We start from the raw sequence: 25048 nt of genomic DNA on the forward strand, positions 1-25048 counted from the left end.
TTCTGATTTGATCTCAGAATGTCCCACTTTTCCTTAGGCTGCCCCTATTTTGATCAGAGAAATGTTGGAGGGTATGGAGTTATGTAACAACTGAACCAAGGTGATAAGTAACTATACAAACTTTAGAAGTCATCTGAAGGCAGCCCTGTATCGGGAAGTTTTTTAATGTTTAATGTTTCATTGTGGTTTTTTATATTTTGGAAGCTGCCCAGAGTGGCAAGGGATCTAAAAGGGGTAACCCAGACAAAGTAATATAATAACCCAGACAAAGTAAATAATAATAATAATAATAATAATAATAATAATAATAATAATAATAATAATTTTATTTATTTATTTATTTATTTATTTATTTATACATACCCTGCCCATCTGGCTGGGTTTCCCCAGCCACTCTGGGCAGCTTCCAACAAAATATTAAAATGCAGTAGTCTGTTAAACATTAAAAGCTTTTCTAAACAGGGCTGCCTTCAGATGTCTTGTAAAAGTCTGGTAGTTGTTTTTCTCTTTGACATCTGGTGGGAGGGCGTTCCACAGGGTGGGTGCCACTACCGAGAAGGCCCTCTGCCTGGTTCCCTGTAACTTGGCTTCTCGCAGTGAGGGAACCGCCAGAAGGCCCTCGGCGCTGGACCTCAGTGTCCAGGCAGAACGATGGGGGTGGAGATGCTCTTTCAGGTATACTGAACTGAGGCCGTTTAGGGTTTTAAAGGTCAGCACCTATAATAATAATAATAATAATAATAATAATAATAATAATAATAATAATAATAATAGAATAGAATCATAGAAATGTTGGGGGATAAAATGTTACTCAGAGAACGATTAACACACACATGTCACTTAAACACCCTGATAAGAAGTTAAGTCAGAAAATGAGGGCATTTTGACATCTAACAATGGAATCTTATAAAGGTTCACATTCTAGCAAAATTCAAGTGTTGGGCTGCGCAGCGGAATGTGGCAACCCTGTTCCTCTTCATTTTCCTCAATGATTCTTGGAATAGGGGATGGTGGGTTTGTACAGCAGACAGGAACACACACATAATTGCAGAAGGCAAGTTTTGTTATTAAGCTAACTGTGAGTCAGTCCCTGGGCTTCAATTTAGTATTGCACAAGAATGCATGTGCTTGGGGACGCAGCCTCCAAGAACAGTTGCCTGCATCATGCAGACTTCCACTCACTGCAGCACAAAAATGGCAATCTCCTGAGTAGTAGAACTCTTTGAAATATTTTCATTTCATATGTCTGCTGAAGTTATTGGTAGAAATCTAACACCTCATAATAATGTTTACCGGTATAGTTTGGACGATGGCAGAAAAGTCATACTACTTTTAACCTTGAAATATATGTCTTGTATTTAGCAGGTGAGCATTCTATTTATCTTTTCCCCCTGTGGTGCAATATTAAGCCTGCAAGCAACTAAATAAAGCAATGACTAGTAACAACAACAACAACAACAAACATCAAATTTTGAAAAGGTCAGACTGGAAAATGTTGTGCCAAGGGGCAACGACTGGCATGAACAAATACAATTTATGGCCTATGTTTTATTTTTGAAAAATCCATAAAAATATTTTTTTCAAACAATGTATTAAATATTCACTTTCCCCCTTTGCCCTTATTCTAACAATAATTCCGGGAAATAAAAAAATTGTGTTAATTACTACTCTTGATTTTCTGTCATTACCAAGAAAGTTTCATTGCCAAGTAGTTTCAAAGGGCAAGCTGCATCCCTGAGCTACAGGATCTCAGCTCGTGAAATCTGTAGAAAATCTAGTCTGATCAGAACTGGGACTATTCCTTCTGTGACTCTGCAGGTTACTTTGTATGATGAGGGGTGAACTGTTGTCGTTATTCTTGGCCCTTCACTGTTGGGTTCCATAACGTTCTTTGTACTGGATAAATGACAAGAAGATGGTTTTGAAAGAGATGCCAACAGTAAGCTAGAATGTCCCATGTCCCTATTTTTGGTCGGGGGGTTTTCATGGGTGGGATAAGAGGGAGCAACATGGAAGACCTTCCACCACCACTGGAATGCAGTCAGTGGTTTGTCCACCCAATAGCTGTCTGGCTCTGCTGTGAGTTGAGGCTATCTCTGGGAGACAAATGGATCTTCTGGCTGGATTCTGGAAACAGAACCCGGGGGTGGATCTGCAAGAATCTAGACTAGAGGAAGTCTGCCCCAAGTATCATGACAGTATAAAGCACATTGTTCAAGCTAGTAGCTTTGTCATTAGCTACTAACTGCTCATTGCTGGGGATGGAAATGAATTTTACCCATAGTTTGGATAGAGCTCTGAAAGCTTGAGTTTTCATTTGCTATTCTGTTAGTTCTTTGCATGGTTGTATATAGACTCGGAGAATAGAAGGAAGAGTGGCAGAGAAGGGGAAGGAAATAAGGAGGAGAAGGTGGAGGCAAGGAAAGTGCCCTAAAGCCCAAATGTCAAGCCAATATAGCGTAGAAAGAAGTTGGCCAGGACCACTCCATCACATCAACTGTATTGAAAGGGACAGGATCCAGTGATGAAAAGTGAGCCCAATCTCAAAGTGTAAGAGACTCAGCAGGTGGTTTCCGATGGTGAGAAATACCCTGGGACTCTGTGAAAGGAGACTAGAAAAATCCTCACACTACCCTAGTCTTTAGGGGACGTGGGTGGTGCTGTGGGTTAAACCACAGAGCCTAGGACTTGCCGATCAGAAGGTCGGCGGTTCGAATCCCCGTGATGGGGTGAGCTCCTGTTGTTCGGTCCCTGCTCCTGCCAACCTAGCAGTTCAAAAGCATGTCAAAGTGCAAGTAGATAAATAGGTACTGCTCTGGCAGGAAGGTAAACGCCGTTTCCGTGCGCTGCTCTGGTTTGCCAGAAGCGGCTTAGTCATGCTGGCCACATGACCTGGAAGCTGTACGCCGGCTCCCTCGGCCAATAAAGCGAGATGAGCGCCACAACCCCAGAGCCGGTCACGACTGGACCTAATGGTCAGGGGTCCCTTTACCTTACCCTAGTCTTTATGTTGAGGCAGAGCTGTGAAAAATGGCAAATCACTCATGCTTTTAGTTCCCCTACGTCTTAGAACATCTCAACTTGTTATTAGATCAACTTGCTCTAGTCATTTGGTATGTTTTACATTTAAACCATGGGAAATCAGTTAGGGAGTCATGCTAGACCTACTGAGTGGTCAACTGTTTGGCTGCAGAAAGTACCCTGTGGAGAGGGAGCCGTCTCCAGTATGGTAGAGAAAGACTCTGCCACAATTGCTCTACCAATTGCTCCAAGGGAGATAGAATCATGGAATCATAGAGTTGGAAGGAACCACAAGTATCATCTAGTCCAATCCCCTGCAATGCAGGAATCTCACCCAATGTGGGGCTCAAACCCAGGACCCTGAGATTATGAGTCTCATGCTCTACCAGCTGAGCTATAGTGTTGCACTGAGCAGACAGGGTTTCTCAGGAAAGGTCTTTGTTCTCCTCATTCCCCTGAGACTGCAACTAACATTCTTATTTCCCCTTCCATTAGTGTCAATGGTGGGGGGGGGGAATGGGGAAATGGAAAATCTGCCTCCCCCATCTTCTGTCCTAATGGGATGATCCAGTAGGTCTTAGTAAGTGGTGAATTCTCCAGCATGGAACCTCCCACCACCAACTTAGAATGGCTTGGTCTGTTATTGGTGGGGAGGAGAAAGCTTGTGATGAATCCTTCTCCTTCTTTAAACAATTTGAACCCTACATTCCCTTCAACATATTTAATGTGAAAGCCTTAATGCCAGTTGTGCTCTGTAACACTTGCTGTTTGCCAAACTTCCTGACTGACACTGCTAGTAGGCTGCCATGGTGCCGTTGCTGGATTTAGAGGAAGAAGTCCAGGCAGAATGAGCAGGAATGCAACAAGGTTGGCTCACCACATTTTGAAGCAAGTTGCCATCTAACAGAAGAATTTTGTACGAACATTAAGCCCAGAGTCTAAAATTAGCTTAACTCCACCATGGATGCAGAAGAGGACAACTTTACCTTGGTTTCCATAAAGTTTTTCTGTTCAAATGGCAGAGGTAACAAGGAGCTTTTTAACCCCATAATCTGTAACTGGGTTAAGTAGAACATGAATTCCTCTGAAGTCCCTGAAGAAGGTCAAAAACCAAGCTCTAATCCATGGGAAATCATAAGTTACTCAATAGAATTATGGCAGGTCATGACTTAAGAAGTCCAGCCATTCAGCGTAATGTATGCAGGAACTCTAAGCATCTTACTCTTTCCAAGTAGACCTGGTGTTATTGAGAGGGCAGGCAAATACAGTTAGGGGGTCTCATGTCCTCAAATAATAGATGAGCCCTTCCATTTTTCATACATTACCCCAGGAGCCAAAAAGGAAGAAGGTAACTCTTTCCCCTTTTGCAGTGCTGGTCAATAAAATGGGAAAATAGAGCTGAAATAAAATTGCATCCCAAAATTCTCCTTTGTGAATGTTGATAGTAGTTATCCAAATATTCTCAGAATGGGTGACTGTTTAACATCCATTTTCCCCGAGTAGCAGTCAACATTTCACCGTATCTGACATGCAGCAGTTAAGGATTTGATAGCGTCAGACAGTTGACAAGCAGCTGTAATAGGTATATGACAGAATCTTGCATGTAGCAGACAGTGTTAGACAGTAGATGACAGCTAACTTGCATCAACACTTCTGCAAATGTGATACTTACTTCCCTGATTCATTAAACCAGGGGTCACAGATTCCCATCCCTCACTTAGCCAATCAGGTAGCACCGACTTGAATGGGTTAAAAAGGCAACAGTCAAACCTTGTAAACTGCTTTGAGCTTCTGCTTTTGTGCTATCAAGTAGTATATAAATGCCATGAAATAAATAAATCTCAAGTGGACAATTCCAATGTTGATGGCAGATTTAACAATCAAAGTCTGCATTCAAATTCTGACACACACACACACACACACACACAAAATTCCAACAATATGGAAATTGCCTTTTGTCTCTAGTCACAACACAGAGGCTGCTCCCAAGCTTCTGAGGCTAACTGAGGGTACCTACAGGACCGCCTCTCCTGGTATGTCCCACAGAGGAACTTACGGTCTTCAAATAAAAACATCCTGAAGGTCCCAGGCCTCAGAGAAGTTAGGCTGGCCTCAACTAGAGCCAGGGCTTTCTCGGCTGCGGCTCCAATCTGGTGGAACACTCTGTCACAAGAGACTAGGGCCCTGCAGGACTTGACATCTTTCCACAGGGCCTGCAAGACAGAGCTGCTCCACCAGGCCTTTGGTGCAGCCTGACTCCCTCCTTTGGCAATCTGCACAGAATTTTTGCTTAATGGTTGCCATCAATTTGATTTTAATTAATTTTTATAATGAAATGTTTTTAGAATGTTGCATTATTTTATTGTTGTTAGCCGCCCTGAGCCCGGCTTTGGCTGGGGAGGGCGGGATATAAATAAAATAATTTATTATTATTATTATTATTATTATTATTATTATTATTATTATTATTATTACAACAACTGGTTTAAGCTGAACATGAACAAGGGTGAGCATTTTCCTTAGGTTGACTTCCACAGAACCTGGGAGCTCACAATGTACAGGTGTTGCAGGTCAGTCCTGTTGCTGAATGCTGGAAAACATTCAAATATGGTGTCTGGCTGAACAAGACGAGAAAGATTATTATTTTCATCCTAGTTATTAACTTGCCTCTTTTGAGAGAACTGCAGCACAAACAGAAACACTCAGCTGGAGGCTAATGAAACAACGTTGTGGTATTATAGGAAACCTCGCTTTCCAGCATCGTTTTCTGTTTTCCACTCAGACAATCACTTGCTATTCCGTCACCTCCTTCGCTGAACAACTTTCAGCAAATGTGGAAATGATCCTACTCCTTTCACATTGTGCAAGTGCTGTGTCTCTTACTGATATGCAGAGAGATGAGATTTGTGACTTTGTTAATGAGATGTTCTTCTTGAGAGTTTTTGCAGTCTTCCCCCCAGGCCGAAAAAGTAAAATCAAGACAATCTTCCAGGAGTGGCCTGGAAATGTGGAAACGAATGTAGACTTAAGGCTGCCAACTTATTCTGAAACAGCAATAACACCACAATCATACCCCTCTCTCTCTCTCTCTCTCTCTCTCTCTCTCTCTCTCTCTCCCTCCCTCCCTCTCTCTCCTGCTTCTGTTATTTCTGGATCTGCAGCTGCATCTAAATATTGTGGGGGTTTTGTTTTTTGTTTTTGTATCTGGCTTATTTTTAGCTTCTGCCAAAAGCACATCATTCATGGAAGGGAATAGATGAAAAGCAAAGGTCCTTCCTTGGCTGATCTGCCAAGGTGAACTCAAATGTATTTATTACATTAGGTGCCTTCTCCCACACACTTACATCTCTCCCCCTTCTTTCCATGAGGTTATCGACAAATCAGTTACCAGGCCAACAAACCAACCTCTCTTGTCATTGTTCACTCAGAAAATATCTACTGGCTGTTTGTCCAAGTTTATATATAAAAGCTCTATTCCACTTGGGTTCTCCTGGGGCCTTCATAGAGGTGTCTTCTGCACCTCTGATTCCTCTACTGCAACCTGTAGCCCTTTTGGCAGATGCTTGCTGTTCTCTTAGTAATCTAGAAAGCAGATCCTCTTTTGATGACTTCAGTGAAGACTTGAAGGTTAGGTGAAGAAGGCCACAATGTGAGCTCTCTTTCTATGGAGCTTTTATCTAGTGTAGTCAAACATCATGTTTATAGGGAGCCAACTATATTCTTCCATCAAACTGCTTCAATTTATGAAAGGAAGGGGAAGAGCACTGTCCTTAGCTTTGAAGTGGTGACTATGGTGGCCATAGTTAATGACTAAGCATACATACTCGGTTGATTCCAGGTGCCCCATGAATGGAGTTAAACTCCACTTATGAGAATGCCATTCTCTGTGTTAAGTAATTTAATTCACTGAAATTGTGTGCATAAATACTTGTATGCATTACTATGTGTTTAAATTTGATTGGTTGGTGACTGAATTCTAGAGAGTTCTCTAGTAGTTCTCATGTGATTGGCTAATGTTGGTCACATGGGAGGTATCTAGTGAAGGAGAGACTTTATTTTATGTGAAACAAGATGACTGTTTTAGAATCCACTGTGAACACTGCTAAGATGAATAGAGTGTTGGAATGCTTCTTCTCTGCTTGAAAGAATGAGAGCAAAGCTGCAGGAGAAGGTAAAATTGGAAATCTGTCCTAGGAGCTGCAAGGCTAATGGAGATATAGAAGGCTGAAAGTGCTCAGCTCTGGAAAGAGAGGAAAATACAATTGTTTGGAAGTTAGAAGAAGAGACTGTAAGACCATCCTTCGAAAAGCATGTGACTGTAAATATTATGTTTTAATTCATCTATAACTTTTAGTTTCTGCAAGTATAGTTTTTGAATGTTAAAGTCCAGACATGGGCTTACTATCTAAATAAGTGTGTCAGTCATTATGATGATGTGAGCTTCTTAGCTGCATTTTTCACTACTATGACTTCAACACTAAAATTCTGCTTAAGTGGGCTTGGAGAGCCTTCATAACATCATGGTGGTGGCTCTGGGGGTTGATGCAGGAAAGGAGAATTGACAAAAGTGGTCTCTTCCTTTTCTCCAGTGAGATCCTCTGCAGGACAAAGTCCTTGCGAGAACTGGCTTGTGGGGAGACAGCTGATGTGAGCCAGGAGCTGGAAGCAGTAGGACAAGCTAAAAGTCGGGACCAAAGTGTAAGTGAGGTACAAAGGATGAACTAGCCAACAGCCAGAAGTCAGAACCAAAACATTACGTAGGAACATTACGTTCCTACAAAGCATAACAGGAAGACCCTGCTGCTTGAACAATGCTCAAATGGAAAAACATTCCCTTTTATATTCATTCCTATGCAGGAGGATCCAATGGCCAGCATGAGAGGACAGGGTCATCCCAGAGTCTGAAATTCGGTCACAGGCAGTTCTGGGACTCACCACATGGGGCAGATGCATGCAGATCCCAGCAGCCCCTTCTAAAAATGGAATGAATCCTTCCATTCATGAAAAGGCAAGTCTAGATCCACCTTGCAGTCCCTTTCCAGTGTCATAGCCTTTTTTAAAAATCCAGGGAGCCATATATCTTTCTGCTTAGGATTTTTTAAATCCTCAAATTTCTCTTTAAAAACTGCAGGTATTTCACTCACACGTGAAAATCCTCCACGTTCAGCATGGCTTTTGCTTTGGAACAAATAAGAAGGCACCCTAAAAATATCTTCCTCTCACTCACGCAAACCCTCTGCTTGATCGTCAAGGTCCCTTCCAACTCCATAATTCTATTATTATTTGGGGGTAAATTCACTAATATTACGTAATTTCTGACCTTGAGAAAGTAAGTGGAGGGGAACAGCTTCACAATGATCAGAGTGCAGTAAGTGGAGAAACATGTCTGAAAAACTGTAGCAAAGTAGTATTAAGAGAACAATTATGTGATATGTTCAGGTATAGATAAGCTTTTCTTCTTTCATTACTCATCCCTTGCTAATCAAAAACTCAACAGAAACAGGTAGGGAGAAGTGGGAGAAAGATCTCTGCCTTGCAAACTTACATCAGATCTGCAAAGATGACATTCATGCAAATGCCCCCCCCCCCCCCGTTTTCTCAAAGACAAAATCGCAGGATAAGAAGATAACAATTTATTGCTAAAAATACCAACTGATATTTTAGTAAGATATAACTTCCTTGCTAAATCACATTTTTTCCCTGTCAGCTGTTAATTAAATGCTTACACATTCCTTGCAAATTTAATTTATTAAGTGAAGGCCATTTATTGCTTTCTGCAATTTGGAGTTAATTAGAAGGTGGCAGAATTGTTCCCTGGAATGCTTAGTCATCCTGAGCACATATCAGTACAGCAAATGGATTTTTATGTAGTGCTCGCAATTGGATTAAATGTTCAAATGGTTGCATTTGGAAATGCTATATCGACCGCAAGCACACAAGCTTCATTAGCAAAAATGGCTTGAATTTTGCTAATTTCCCTCTGTGGCCCCCAGCTCCAACATTTACATTGCTCCAAATGGCTGGGGGACTCTTTGGAAGAATTTGTGGGGTGGCTCTGTGGGCTACAGAGGAAAGAGGGGATCTGCGAATGTCTCCCCCAACTGCCTGGGGGATACCTCCACTTGATCCTATGCAAGCAACATTTCTTTGCCTGAAAGGATAAGTCTAGATCCAACCAATAATTACCTGTAGGCTGATCTGTTTGTTCTTCATAAGTCCAGTTAGTGTTTATAGGGCAGGGGGGAGTGTCTTAATTATCTAGTAACAGGCTATTATATCTCATTTCAATATGACTTCATAGATGGATTGATCTCTCAGAAAGTCTCTTCTCAAAGGACTGCAAAACCTTTTTGTAAGCTATTTTGGGTCCACATTTAAAGCAGAATATAAATTCTTTAAACAAAAATGTATATCGGTAGCTTGCAGCCGAAATATTCAACTTAAGCGAATATTAAAACAATAAATGTGGGGGGAAATATGAGGGGGGAGGAAATCTATTACATTTCTAAATGGGCTACATGTATGACTATGATTATTTAGTTCTGGCTCAACTAATAGATGCTTCCAGCCAGGATAAATACAGATAATCACATCTGATTTCCCCTGATTGAATGCTAACTGGCCTTATGAAATTTTAATTCCTCCAAGAGAACTTGATTGCTTATTCCCCACACATTATAATTTGCTTTTAAGAAAGTTCAGAGTCAAAATAGTTTGCAATCAAGGGACTAGATTTTTTTTTTTTAAAAAAAATATCATTCTTTTTAAGTGTCTTTAGACTTGGGTTGAAAGTTTTAATAACATCGGTAAAAAATTACTGATTGACTAGCTAAAGCGAAAGGTGGTAAACAAAAGAATTCTAAAGTCCTATTAACTTTAGTAAGTTGTAAAGTCTGAATTAATTCACTATGAATTCCTGTAGGCAGCTCCACTGTGGAGAGATCATCACTCTTACTTTTTAATTTTTGAAATTTTATACCTTACTCTGCCATAGCAATACTCAGGGCCATTAGAACAAGTTCATCTGTAGTGACCTTCATGTTGTTTGGGAATTATTTTAGGAAACCACCATTCATATGTGATGATGCAAAACTCAGCAAGAAGATTGTAGTCTCTATGCAGAAACACACTTTGCCAGGACAGGTGCATAATCACATAAAGATGAAGGGAGAGCCACAATAATGAACACAGGAGACTGGTATTGGGTTGATTTAGGCCACAACTTTATTTATTACAGGAAACAGTAGGTTTGGCTAAGGCATTGGGGATGTATCCAGCATCAAGCATCCTGCCTGCTACCTGATGGGAACCTGGTGGGTTTGAACTTTTGCTGGGGAGTTGCTCCCCACATGGACTGGATGCCACAACCCCACACAGGCCACCATTGGGAGAGGTGTATTGGCCCATTGGTCCCCCAGGGGACTCCCAGACAGAGTCACCCCTCCTGCACCTCTTTAACGGGGTACCCCTGTGACTAAGGATCCATGCCAATGCCTTATCTGCCAAAGTTGTCACAGTTGCTATGGGGTAGGCAAAAACCTGCAAGCTGGCCAGTTTGCTTGCAGGAGAAAATACCTCTCTGGCCCCAAATACGGCGACTGAACTAATCATAGCAAGGGTCATAGGCAGTGTGCTCACTTTCTCCCCACCCGGGTGGGTCCCTAAAGACTAGGTCAGGGATAGGCAATCTAAGGCCCAGGGACCGGATGCGGCCCAACTGCCTTCTCAATCCAGCCCATGGACGGTCCGGGAATCAGCATGTTTTTACATGAGTAGGATGTGTCCTTTTATTTAAAAAGTATCTCTGGGTTATTTGTGGGTCATAGGAATTTGTTCATTCTCCCCCCCAAATATAGTCTGGCCTACCACATGGTCTGAGGGACAGTGGACCGGCCCACGTCTGAAAAAGATTGCTGACCCCTGGACTAGGTGGATGGAAAATCCCATGACAATCGGCCAAGAGGGCAGCCTGAACCCTTAAAGCATGAACCCTTAAATAGGATAGGGGCAGGCTGGTTGCAGCCCCCAAGCCCCTGCCTCTGATTGGCTAAGTGGGCACTGCCCACCCTTATCTGGAAGCCCGAGACAGCTTGAAGTAGACAGCACCAGATGAGCATCACCTTCCATAGCTGTGCTGGAAGATGTCAGCCTCCCCAGACCCACTGCAGCCACACAATGCGGCAATGGCCACCCACCCAGAGTCCTAGGTGAGCAGCTACTGTGTGTGTGTGTGTTGGCTTTCCCCACTGTATCTTAATTGTGGGGGGCTGCAGGGGAGAGAGGGACAGGCCACATTGAAAAACAAAAAGTTATTGCACAGGACTCGTTAGATGAATCTTACCCATGGGTTAACTCCAGAGGATGTCAGTTGCAATTAGGTCATGTTGACATCAATGGGACAACTTATTCATGATTCAAGCCCACTCCATTTCAATGAGAATTAAGTGCAACCCACTGATTCTGGAATCAACTTTTGGGTTGCCTGTCAATGCATTTAAATTTATGCCGAGAAATTTCCCAGTACCTTTAACATTTCCTTTGCCAACCAGCAGAGTTGGTTTAAAGCACAAAGTCATTTTTACCTCTTTTTCCTGATCTCCAAGGTAACACAGTTGTGGGTTTCGGAGTGACCTGAAAGCAAACATCAGACTCACATTGAGTTAGGAGATAATTTATATAAGAATTTGGAAGAGAAGAAGAGTCAACAGAAAGAGTATTCTGTATTTCTCTGGAAACATGGTGGGGGGCATGGAAATTAGCAAATACTTGACACAGCGAAATAAGATCAAGAGGGAAATTTCATTTTAAAAAATGCATGCTCATAGCTAGGTATTTCAGGAAAATATATCTGGTAGTTCAATACAATTATGCAATATATTGTGTGTCTATTTTATGCATTTGGATATTAAACCTCTGAAGATTAGCTCTCCTTGGGCATTGGGTACCTATGAGCAAAGGCACCCATCTCCTAGACATCAATTTGCATTCATGTCTGAAAGGAGCCAAGAAATGTAAAGATCCTTTGCAGGATCTGACCCCCATATTATGACTTTTATACCCCACTTTTCCACTAAGAAGCTCAAGGTGGCATACACGATTCTCCCCTCCTCAGAAGGAGGAACTGGTCCAAGCTCACCCAGTAAAATTCATGGCAGAACTCTAGCCTTCCAGATCCTAGTCTGACACCATGAGACACACTGCATTGGCCACTTGGGATGGCTGCAATGAACATTGGCTCTTCCTCATGGACTCTAGTCTATTCATTCTTGAGAGCCCCTTCATGTGTTTACATTGAGGAATATTATCTGGCTTAAGACATAGAAAACCTTGATATTGGAGACTTTATTGAGGGTTGCTTTTCAGATTTAAGAAACAAAAGGTATCAATCATTGCTAGACAGAGAGTCTACTGTTAATATTCCCTTCTTCGTCTCACATTGCCAAAACCAAAATAGCACAAATACAGTACATGCATTAAGTGGTGCATCAAGAAAAAGTCCATTCTTAGAGAAATATCAGATGCTAAAAGCCATTGATTATAAGCAAGCCTAAAAAAATGAGCTTGGAAGCTTGGGATATAAGTGAGCTCATAAGAAGCCACAGAAGATCAACATTGCATCCATCAGAAGGAGACACAGACCAGGGGTGGAGAGTGAGGTTCTCTAGTAGCAACCATGGCAACTGCTGCAGGGTGATCAAGAGAAGAAATAAATTTGTGTCCTTAATTGTTGGGTGACAGCAATTGAGACAGGAGGCACCTTGCAACAGTGCGCTTCCTGATTTGCTAGAATGGGAAGCTAGCCAGTCAGTACCAAGCAAGTGTGAATTTGCTAACAATTGTGCCCTCTGCTTTATTGCTACCTCCCAGTGGTTACAGGTAAAGATGGGAGTTCCTCCTTATCCCCAGTTTCCCTTCTAGCAGCTACCAATGGAGAGAAGCACCTGCCCCAACTTTCATTAAACTGAACTATTGTAATGTCTTCCCTTATCACGAGAACCCTCACAGCATACTCTGACATCACAGGGTGCCTGGTGGACCCTTGCTTCTGAGACAGTTCAGGATTCTTCTCATCACAAGGTGTCTCTTAAACAACATTCAAGTTATTCCCAAACCACAAAGCTTGTTCTGCTAAAACCCTCCTCCTCACCTTTGTATAACTTATTTTTTGCTCTATAGGACGCACTGGACCATAGGACGCACCGGACCATAGGAGGGGGAGAACGGGGGGGAATTCTCCCCCTCTCTGCTCAGCGTCCCTTCAGTGAAGTGGCAGGAGAAATGGAGCCCCTTCCATTTTTCCTCCTGCTTCGCTGAAGGGGCGCTGCACAGAGAAGGAAAACTGTGCAGCACCTCTCCAGCAAAACGTAGCCTGGAGAGCAAGAGGGATCGGTGTGCACTGACCCCTCTCACTCTCCAGGCTTCAGGCGGCTATTCGTAAGCCTTTGGAGCGCAGCGGGAGCTCCTGCTGCACTCCGAAAGCTTGTGGATAGCTGCCTGAAGCCAACGGAGTGCAGCCTTTGAAGCCTCCGCAGAGCAGCGGGGTGAAGGCACCCTGCTGCCCTGAGGAGGCTTTGCGCAGCCATCCCCAAGCTAGAACAGTGAGACGGAGTGCTGCGCAGCGCTCCGCCTCGTTGTACTGGCTTCGGGAACGGCCTTTGAAGCCTCTGCAGGGCAGCAGGATATCTTCACACCGCTGCCCTGCGGAGGCTTTGCGCAGCTAACCCCAAGCTAGAACAGCGAGACGAAGCGCTGCGCAGCGCTCCTTCTCCCTCTTCTGGCTTTGGGCTTAGCTGCGCAGCCTGCATTCACTCTATAGGACGCACACACATTTCCCCTTAATTTTTGGAGGGGGAAAAGTGTGTCCTATAGAGCGAAAAATACGGTAACTTAATTTAGTCTGGTTTTTGGCCTTGCTCATCCCTTTCCTGCACTCAGTGATGGACGATGCCCATTGGGACTTGTGGGGCGGAAGATGTAGGTGGAGTCAGAGCCAATGAGACGCAGCACCAGCTAATTCTAGTTTTGCCCCCATCCTCCTCCCGCTGAGTTTCTACAAGTTGCTACAATGAGTTTCTACACCGTACACTGATGAGTTTCTGCACTGAGACTAAAGAGGAGGAGGAAGCTGACAGACAACTCCTGCAACGGTTTTAAGTAAGGATGTAGGCAAGTGAAGACTGGCTGAGAGCAGGTGAAGGTTGGTGGAGCAGAGCTCACTTTGCCCCAATGGATGAAGCAGCCTCCACAGTGCTTCACAGAAGAATATACAAGCTGTGAAATTAGAAAAGGAGAATTTACAAGCAGAGAGTCTTATGTCTGTCCACCTAGAACACCCAGGTTGGAAAAAAAATGGCTTTGAAAAATGTTTCTTAGACCCTGTGCATGGATTAGAAATTTGCCAACATACTTTGCCAAATATAGAGGCATAAACTTACTGGCCAGGGTGGGTGGGAAACAAGGTTGGAAGAACCTTTTTGTAGACAGTTGCATCACAGGAAGAGCAGTGATTGTGGGTGTTCAGATGGCTGAAGCAAAGACCAAGAGGATATTGTCTGAAGGACAACATGTTCCTAGGCCCAGAGATGAAGCCTGGATGAAATGCCATCTTCACCGGATAAGGTTCATATGTTCATATGACTGTGTAGGTGGTTGGAAATGATGCAAGAGACTTGGTAAAGGCTCTGTAAATAAAATCCATTTTCTCACAGAGGGGTTGTAAAAAGCTCGAGAAGGCTTGATTAAAGAGGAGAAGTTTTAATTACAGAGCAAAACTTGATTCCAGTTATCGGCTTCAATGCTGTGCTTCTTGTAACCAAAAATCTGTCCTGGAATATGATCTTGCTGAATGCACTTATTTTGCATGAGATATTGAGTGTTGATCCTGATGCAAATGTATTTGTTTGGATAAATACATATGGAATAAAATGAGGTTGGTGGAAGGCAAAATGCAGTATCCGCAAATAGGATCTCTACCTGAATCATTGATTCCCCCCCCCTTTTAAAATTCACTGGGTTTTAAATTATAGCCTGCCTCATTGCGTGTGTATTCGCGTGTGTATTCCTCCATGGATAAAAATTGGAATTGGTGATCAGCACATAAAATTGAACTTTACCACCACTCTGTTTCATTTCTGCATTAATCTTTGAATTTCACTTTTTAAAAACAAATATCAGCACAAAAATATGTTTTAAGATATTCTTTACCATTGAAATATTGAAAAAGATGACAAATATTATTAAAGTATTATCAATACATCCCAACATAATGAAGGGAAAATGCAAGCTGCAGAGTATCCTATACAAAATGACCTGGCCAAGCTAGGGCCATGAAGAAACTATACAGGACCATTGAGGGCTATTGGCAATGGAAAAGAACTGGCCTTCCCTGCTGCTGTGAGGGGTGACAGGGGATTTGGATGGTTGCCAGGGTAACTGGGCTTGAGGTGACAGGAAAAGAGTGTCTTTAGCAAGGTGTGCTGGGAAGAAGAAGGAAAACCAAAAAGACAGAAAAGGGAGGCTGGGAGAGATGACTTAGACTTTGGCATTGCACTGCTGTGGGGAACAAGTCCCTCTTGAGATGATCATGCTGTAAGATATGGGCTCCCTCCATCTAAAATCAGGTATAAGTATGTGAATAAATCATATTTCTTAAAGCTACAGCAGCCTCCATTGTGTCTTAAATTCTCCGAAAGAGTACAGACCTTGAATGAGCACCTGGAACCTCCTTGAATTTTGCCACTGCTTGGTAGAGACTGGGGGTGGTGCCCAACTTTTGTAACTATAAGGTAAAGGTAAAGGGACCCCTGACCATTAGGTCCAGTCGTGGCTGACTCTGGCGTTGCGACGTTCATCTCGCTTTATTGGCCGAGGGAGCCGGCGTACAGCTTCCGGGTAATGCGACCAGCATGACTAAGCCACTTCTGGCAAACCAGAGTAGCGCACGGAAACACCATTTACCTTCCCGCCTATTTATTTACTTGCACTTTGACGTGCTTTTGAACTGCTAGGTTGGCAGGAGCAGGGACCAAGCAACAGGAGCTCACCCCGTTGTGAGGATTTGAACCGTCGACCTTCTGATCAGCAAGTCCTAGGCTCTGTGGTTTAACCCACAGCACTACCTGTGTCCCACTTTGTAACTATGTATTCTCTCAAAATATGCATTCCATCAAAGTAGCTGCACTCTCACAACATAGATATTTTAAAGCACAAGTTGATGTGCTTTTTGAGCTGAAAACTGGGGGACATTCAGGGAGTGTAAAAACCCAGGTTCTGGTCTTCACAGTAGTCTGTGAACTGCGGGTTAGATTAATTCACCAAGACTGAATTCCTCAAGCACCTGCAAAGGAGGTTCAGCTGAATGCATGTCCTATAAATGGTTTCAGTGTTAGATGCAATAGCTGGTCCACTAGACACAGACCAAGTTCGGTCTTGCAGTACTTATAGCTGTCCCAGCCTATTGCCAATCTTTTAAGACCCTGCTGTGAATCAGTAAGCATAAGAAAGCACACAGGGCGGTGGGGATGGTGGTAATTCCATTTTGAAAACAAGATCAGCTCCCCTCCCCTCTGGGCACAGATGTGCTAGCTCTGCAAAACCTCAACTCCATGACGTTCACCCGTCTCAAACAAGAATGAAAATGCTGACCAAAATACAAAAGGGAATCAGAGTTCAGGCAGAGGCTCCATCTCAGACACATTTCATTGTTTACTCTGTGCTCCACATAATGCAGCTTCGAGAATTTCATTCTACAGCGTGAGAGGCAGGAAACAGTGTCAGAATGTCCTAGCTGTTGGATGTGAGCGAAGGTAGACACCTTGTGTTGCTTTGGAGCACAAGTAGTTTTAATTGCTTCATTTTATAACACACACACACACCACCACCAAATAGTTTTTAGGAAAAGTGGAATGAATGGAGAGAAATGCCTCCGGCAGCCTGAGAACTTGTTAAGATAATGTAGATTTCTGGAGAAATCTTCCTAATATGCATTCTCAGCATACACACTTTTGAGTCTCCCAAGGAGACGTTCTAGTGTATGCTGTGAATTTTTTTACCAATATGATAAATCATTTAATGAAGCACAATCAAAACAGATTTACTAAACAAGTTTAAATTTAGTTTCTTATTTTTTAACAAGGGGGCCTCTGGAGTGTTGCGAAAAGTAAACATTTTCAAGTGTCTCTGCATCAACGGCACACACACACAAACACAGAGGCATGCACACAAACACACAATATTGTTTTTCTGTAACTTGGGGAAGCTGTGTTAGTGACCTACTTAATACGCTTGCAGTGTTTCTGAACATTTTAGTATCTGGGATGTAAAGCAACACATGTCATATCCTGTGGCTGAAGGACATGGATGTCACACATTTTTACCAGCAATACAACAGGAGTTGTATATGCTATTCTGTGCCCACATGTAACAAAACAAAGACACATCTCTCTGTTCCTTTCAGAGTCTCATCTTCATCAGCTAGAGATGATCCAAGCAGATCCATTCTGGGGCTAAGACACAAATTGTCTAGCAGTGAGAAAGGAATGTGACATCTCGGTTCTAGCTTCCCCTTCCTGTGAAGTTTTAAGCATTCCCTCAGTTTTTCTTTTCCTCCTGAGACAAATATTTTCCTCTGGATGCTTTTGTCTTTCTTTTGCCCAAAGATGCTTTGCCTACTGCTCATGTGCTTGGTACAAAGAAGGGATTTCTTCCTTCTGATTCAAGCCATCCATGGCCATGGTCATAGAGCTGGGCTTCAGATTTGGCTCAGGGCTAAGCTGAATCAGGCATATACTGAGGCCTGGGGACCTCAGATGAGTTGGATATATGCAACCACAGATCATTGTGAGTCAAGTTGGACTGGTCCAGAGAGCTCCATGGTTGTTAGGGGGTTGGAGAAAAGACAGGAAGAAGGAGCAGGCAGGGCAGGGAAAAGGTTTAGACATCCCACCTGGTGGCTGCATCTTCCTAGAAGTCTGAACTCTGTGGTTCTCCTTACTGGACTCTTCTTATGCATTCAACAACTCAGATTGTTAGACCCCGTCGAAATATATTCTAAATATATTCTAAGCACAAGAGCTAAAACCTGTGTATAAATGACTGCATTGAACTGCATGTGGCCCTGATTTTGTTTTAAGAAAATGTAATCTAACTACTTCCATAAGACGCCGAAGTGAAAAACAGGCTTCATTTCTTTTGCTGCACAAAATATACACTTCAGGAAATGTTTGCTGTGGGGCAGGGGGCAGGGAAGAGAAATGAGGAATGTGTAGCAGTGAGATAACACATGCCTGAGGAGCTTGAGGAAAGTTGACTACTATTAAAAACATATTTCTACATATTTCCTTTAACAATGCATATAAAAATATTGGAAAGCGACATGAATGTGCGTTGATTGACACAATGAGCAAACAAAATAAAAACTCATTTTGCTAGTCCTCCAATCTCTAAATCCTATTCTATTACCTGAATTAGATGCCTACAGCCAATGTTTTGTCTGGCTGGTTCATGTCTTTGTTAGAAATTCAGCCTCCTTCCAGACACCATGTTACTTCCTTGGTCTTTAGGTCTCCATAGATCATGGTTCACCAGCCTCCCATGCTTCCTCTCTTGTATCTTTGAGAAGACTGCTCTGGAAGTATTCCAGGGATCCAGGGAAAAGTAGCTTTCCCAGGATACCCAAGGTCTTTTTTTTCTTTTCTTTTTTTTGCTGGCGACGGAGTATGTTAGTTATTCTGGAAAGAATATGCTCCAAGACTCTTGATGTTACAATTATTATTATTATTGCTAACTTTGGCCATTCATGGGGGGAAGTGAACCAAAGATGCTAGTCAGAAGAATTTTCAAGGTGATTGGAGAGTTTGGTGCTTTAATCTTGCCTTAAAATTATGAGAGAAATGTGCCTCCTTCTTTTTTTGAGGGTTTCTTTGAAGTGATGCAAGGTCCTCTCACAGGTATTCTAAGAAATTTGGCTGGTTGGGATGAGGTTGTGGAGTTGCCAGAGAGCAGTACCAGGCTTTATTTATTAGAAGCCAAGCCTTGACCACCTTGCAGTGTGACAAGCACCAAATCATGCTATTGCTTGTTCCCTATGAGAACAGGATGCCGGAATGGAAGAAAATTTGACCTAATCTAGCAGAGGTCTTCTTATGACCTATGTTAACCCCAAACCTCTACAAAAACGCTGTGAAAATTTGGTCCCCACTCCGTAGAAAACAAACAAAAACCCTCCTGGAAGAAAATCACCACCCACTTTTACAAGTGGTGAAAATTTTCAACCACACAAAGTTTGCATAGGTGGATTTGGCAGAGCACTAGACGTTTAGCATTCAGGAGCTTGCAAAGGAGAAATAAGTGATGCTTCCACTGAGACTTCATGGTGCCAATGTTGCTGCCATAACTGCAACTAGGACAAGCAATTGGGAAAGGAGCAAAGGGACAAATTTGGGGGATATGGGTGCAGTAGCTATGAGTAAGATTGAGGAGATCTTTAGATCAATCCATCTTACTGATGCTAATTTTACGTATTTCTGACTCAGCTTATATTTGGCCATTTGCAGCGAAGACGGCAAAAAGAAGACACACATCCCCCCTCAAAAAAAGCTAAGAACATTTTGGTGGTGGGTGGGTTAGCTTACCGTACTTTACAGATTACATGACCAAGGGTTGATGGGATTGTTTATACTTACAAAGCAAAACCCTCAAGCTGCTAGATGTAGCCAGAAAGACCCTTTTTCTTCTCAGTCTCCCAAGTTACCTCTGGCTGCATTTCCTATTCCTGTGCCAGAGGGTCCCTATGGAAATTATTCTGTAGCTACCGTACAGGATTGTTTCATGTGGGACACATTGGAATCCTCTGGTGCACAAGAGTCAAGGAATTTGTGAGACAGGCAGACCATGGCTATTTTAACACTTTTTTTTCAAAAGTGCTAAAATAAATAAATAAAGGAAGGTAGAAACTCTCAGTCACCTTGTCCGTCAACACCCCCAAAATGCCAGGCGTCCACCTGCCCCCCTGAAATCTGCCAAAATTTGCCACTTTCACAGTTGAATGACCCACCACTAGTTAATTTTCTCAAATTTTCTGAGACAATTTGATAGTTTTTAGATATCTTCTGTCTGTAGTGTACTTTAGGGAGCAAGCCAGACTTCAGTTGTCAGCAAACTCCAAAACCCAGACGTTCCCTTGGGATGTGTCTTCATGTAGGTACTCCCAGCAGAAACTGCTGGTTCCTAGAGAAAGCGCAGTCTGCCACATGGAAAGAATACAGGCAATTGAGCATGGATGATAACGATGATTAAAATGATCCCGCGGAGGGAATCCAACTGAAAACATTTCAACACCTTGTTCTTATTCATCTCGCACAAAGCATATCAACATCTGCATTGTTCAGGTGCTTTGACAGATGATTATTTTCATAATGAGCGTTGCCAGTGCATACATAAATTGGGTGCCAAGTCTTCAAACGTCGGCAATTGCTGCTTATGAAACTGCTTTTACAAGTCGGAACATTGACTCAACTAGGCCAGGGTTAGGTCCTCTGGTTGGCTGGGGGGTCTCCTAAATCCCAAGGCATTCCTTAAAATATGGCCAGTAGGAAGCTGCAGAGAGAGCTTTTCACCATTAGGACTTTTTTAAAAATAAAAAAGAAGTTTAAAATGGGGAAAAAATTAAACAAATGAACCAACCTTTGGTCATCTTGTAAAGTAAGGAAAGTAGCAAGAAGGGGGCAGCTTGAATAAAATATTGGGGGGCAGGTAAGTCTCACCCCATATAATCACAAGACACAGCATGCCATTTGTATGGGAATACCCATCAACTTTGGGGGGCCCAACCTCCTCCAATATTTTATTGGGGGGCCAAAGGTACCTTGGCCCCTAGGAGTTGGCTCCTATGTTAGCAAGCTGAAAATGTTAAGAGAATTTTCTCTCCTGCCACATTTGTGTGGGTGGGGAGAGGTTAGGATTTCATTTTGCTTCCTGCCCTGTGAGAATCCCTTGCAGATGATTACAGTGTCTCAAGGCAGACAGACAGTTTGTGTATCCACAGCAGTGACCAGAAGTGGAATGGCCACTGGGAGGAACGCAGAGAGATGACATGCCATAGTGCATCTGTAACAGCACAACCGGGTGCCTTCATCTGCCCCAGCTGCAACAAAACATGTCTCTTCTGTATCGGTCCTTAAAGCCACAGCAGGCACTGCAACCTTCCAACAGTTTTACTTCACCCTCAAAGGAGCACTCCTTCAATGTGTCCCAACAATTTCCCTCCTGGAAGCACTCCGGGAAAAATAAATTTCCAGCACAGCTCTACTGTATTTGCATTTTTTATTTGCAAATATAAATGACATTTATATACCAGTTAATTATTAAAATTTCTAAGCAGTGTACATTAAAACAAAACATACAGAAAATCAAACAATCAATGAAAATTTGTCATAAAGCCAAACACTACCTTTAAAATGCCTGCAGGACATTCATTAACAGAAAAGTTAACAGTCGTTAGCTTGCTGAAAACTTGGGATGTTACCTGCATTATTATTATTATTATTATTATTATTAATACCTCACCATCTGGCTGTGATTCCCCCACCACTCTGGGCAGCTCCCAAAAGAATAATAATAATAATAATAATAATAATAATAATAATAATAATAAAGCAATAAAACATCAAACATTAAAAACTTCCCTGAACAGGGCTGCCTTCAGATGTCTTCTAAAAGTCAGATAGTTGTTTATTTCCTTAACATCTGATGGGAGGGCGTTCCACAGGGTGGGCGCCACTACCAAGAAGGCCCTCTCAAAAACATGTATGTGGCACAGGAAATCACCCACCCATCTCTTGGGAAAGAAGGAGGACAATGTTCCAGTGGGGGAGAGTATTATGACTGGGTTCACCTACATGGTTATCAGTTGAATGGATTTGCTCCTCTTGTCCTTGATGTCACATATATGCTAATAGGGTCTGAACTGGAGGTGAATGACCAGGAACGAGACTTTGGAGTTCTTGTAGATAGCTCAATGAAGATATTGATCCAAGGTGTGGCAGTTGTGAAAAAGGCAAATTCTATGCTAGGGATTATTGCGAAATGAACTGAAAATAAAACTGCTGATAAATTGCTGTTACACAAATCATGCTTAAACTGCATCTAGATTACTGTGCACAGTTCCGGCTGCCTCACCTCAAAAAGGATATTGTAGAGTTGGGAAAGGTTTAGGAAAGGGCAACAGCAACAAAATCCACAGAATGGAGAAACTCCCCTGAAGGGAAAGGTTGGGAGTAAGAGTTGACTTAATAGAAGTTTATAAAATTATCCATGATTTGGATAAAGTGGATAGAGATTTTTTTCCCTCTCCCTCTCTAGTAATACTAGACCACGAGAACATCCAATGGAGCTGAATTTTGGAAGATTCAGGACATATAAAAGAATTTCTTCATGTGGCACAGAGGACACCAGTAGCCACCAACTTGGATGGCTTTAAGAGAGAATTAGACGAACACATGGATGGAGAGACCTATAGATGGCTACCAGCCGTGAGAGCTAAGCTTTGCCTCCACATTTGGATGTAATAATGCTTCTGAATGCAATTGCTGGAAACCCCAGGAAGGCAAAATGTTCTTGTGTTTAGACCCTGCCTACAGGTTACCTGCAGGCATCTGATTGGCCACTCTGCTGGACTAGGGTGTTCTTCCTTCCTTCCTTCCTTTCTTCCTTCCTTTCTTTCTTTTCCATTTCATATCTTTGTTAACGTGAACAATTGTTGCTCAGATTTTTACATTGTACCTAAGGCAGTGAAAAAATCAGCAAGAGCCATCTTTCCGTCCTATAACTATTCAATGTATAACCTAAACCAAACAGAATTCAGCCATCCATTATACATAAGGTACTAATGTCAACAAAATATTAGCAAACAATAAAAACAATCCCTCCCAAAGCTACTCCTATACATACACACACCCACACACACACCGTATTTTCCGCTCTATAAGACGCACCAGGCCATAAGACACACCTAGTTTTTTGGAGGAGGAAAACAAGAAAAAAAGTATTCTGAATCCCAGAAGCCAGAAGCCCCGATAGCTGCGTGAAGCCTTTTCAGGGCAACGGGATGAAGGTTCCCCTGCCCTGAAGATGCTTCGCACAGCTAAGCCAGAAGCCAGAAGCATTCGCTCCATAAGATGCACACACATTTCCCCTTACTTTTTAGGAGGTGGAAAGTGCATCTTATGGAGCAAAACAAACGGTATATATAAAGGCCCAGCCCTGAAGCTAGATGGGCCAGTAGTCCAGCAGTCCCCTCTTACATTGTTATGTTCAATAAATAAGTTGGTAAGCAGGTTCCAATTACACTGTATCCTCCTCTCTGATTTCTCAAGTGGCGTCGACATTGCTTTCCATGCTCGGCTTCCTCACATATTATTTGCTGTAGGTGTGTAGTTGTATCAAGTTCCTGGTGAGGCTGAACAATGCGCTGAAATGTAAGATCTTCACTCTGACATTTTCCTGTGCGAGGAAATTGCACTGAAGACACCGTAGGCTTTGAAGTAGTCAATTGTATTCTGTTTGTATGAAATCGCTGTGATTGTATTCTCGCAAAAACCCACCGGTGAGGAACTAGACAGGAAGTTCCACTAAAACAGCAGTTTTGAATAGGAGAGGGGACTGGGAGAAGGGGAGCAGGGGAGCAGGGGAGGAAGATGGGGGTGCCATTTCCAGAGCCAACAATCCTCCCCACCCCACTGTATGTCAAATCCACCTCATTTCCTGACCCCATTATGATTGGACCAGGCTTGGTAGCTTCTGCCTATGTTAACTATATTTATGGATCAAAAGAGTCTAGTTTCCATGGCAACTTCCCAAGGTTTGGAGCAAATATCATCTTTGAAGGTGCTCTTTCTTTTCATTCCTTTTGTTCTCTTTCTCTTTCCCCTTCTTTTTTTGGTCTGTGTTTTATAGTTATTCGATTAACCTTATGAGTTAATAAATGCCCCACAGACTTTGTTTATAAACAGTAGGCTTAAAAGCAAAGTTCAGAGTTCCATGGGGGCATTTATTCTATTCCTAGATAAGAAATTCAGCTGGAGACTTCTACAAGAACCTCTGAAATTCTACATTTCTTGAACCTAACAATGGCTGTCATACATTCCTGCTGGTTTTATCACATCAGACCCTCATGTGTTAGCAGTAGGGATTGTATTTTCTGAAAAACACGATTTTGAGCTTATCAGCACATGTTTTGTTTTCCCAATTCCCATTTTTATGTTGGGATTTGAGCACTGGACATAATTTTGAAGTTTCCTTCTTGACCTCAGATACTGCATATTTGTGCAGCAGAGTTCCACCTACAATGCCAACTCAAATGAACACAGTCAAAGCAATAACATTTTAAAATGATTTCTTAAGAATACAGAATGAAAACTAAAGAACATAACGCAGGCTACAGATAAAAGTGTTCCTGCACATACAAGAATAATTCTGCTTTGGAAGGTCACTCCTAGCCAGCTGACAATTCCAAGCCTTTTTATTTAGTTGCAGTCTTTGTAGGCCAAAGACTTTGTAGGCCAAGCTTTAATCTTGAAATATGATTGGCCTTTCAGCCCTTCTGATACCTGGGTGTGCTGACGCTTGTCACTTTTCTTGACATGTGCAGAGGGCTCAGCAGAAGCTGGAAAATGCAGCGAACTATAAGGTCACGTCCCAATAAGATGATATATAGGTTGATACCCATTTTAGGATATTTTCATTATCATAAGAAATCAAATATCAGTATAGGCTTTTGTTCATCCATCCTTCAAAGGTTGTGATCCAAATCACAGCTACTTTTGAGGTGCGTTCCACTGAAAATGAGCAGAACATCTCATTCAGGACTGAGGTGTGAGGCCAGTATTATTTACTGCTTGCTATAATTACAAAATGCACTCATTTCAAATTCATGAAACACATATCAAATCTTTAAAAAATAATGCTCCTGTTATCTGAAGAAATGGGATTTTTTTTAAAAAATAAACCCAGTGTTCTCTGTTTTCCTACT

The sequence above is a fragment of the Podarcis vaucheri genome (assembly GCF_965113315.1).
Source record: "Podarcis vaucheri genome assembly, chromosome: 6".
NCBI lineage: Eukaryota > Metazoa > Chordata > Lepidosauria > Squamata > Lacertidae > Podarcis > Podarcis vaucheri.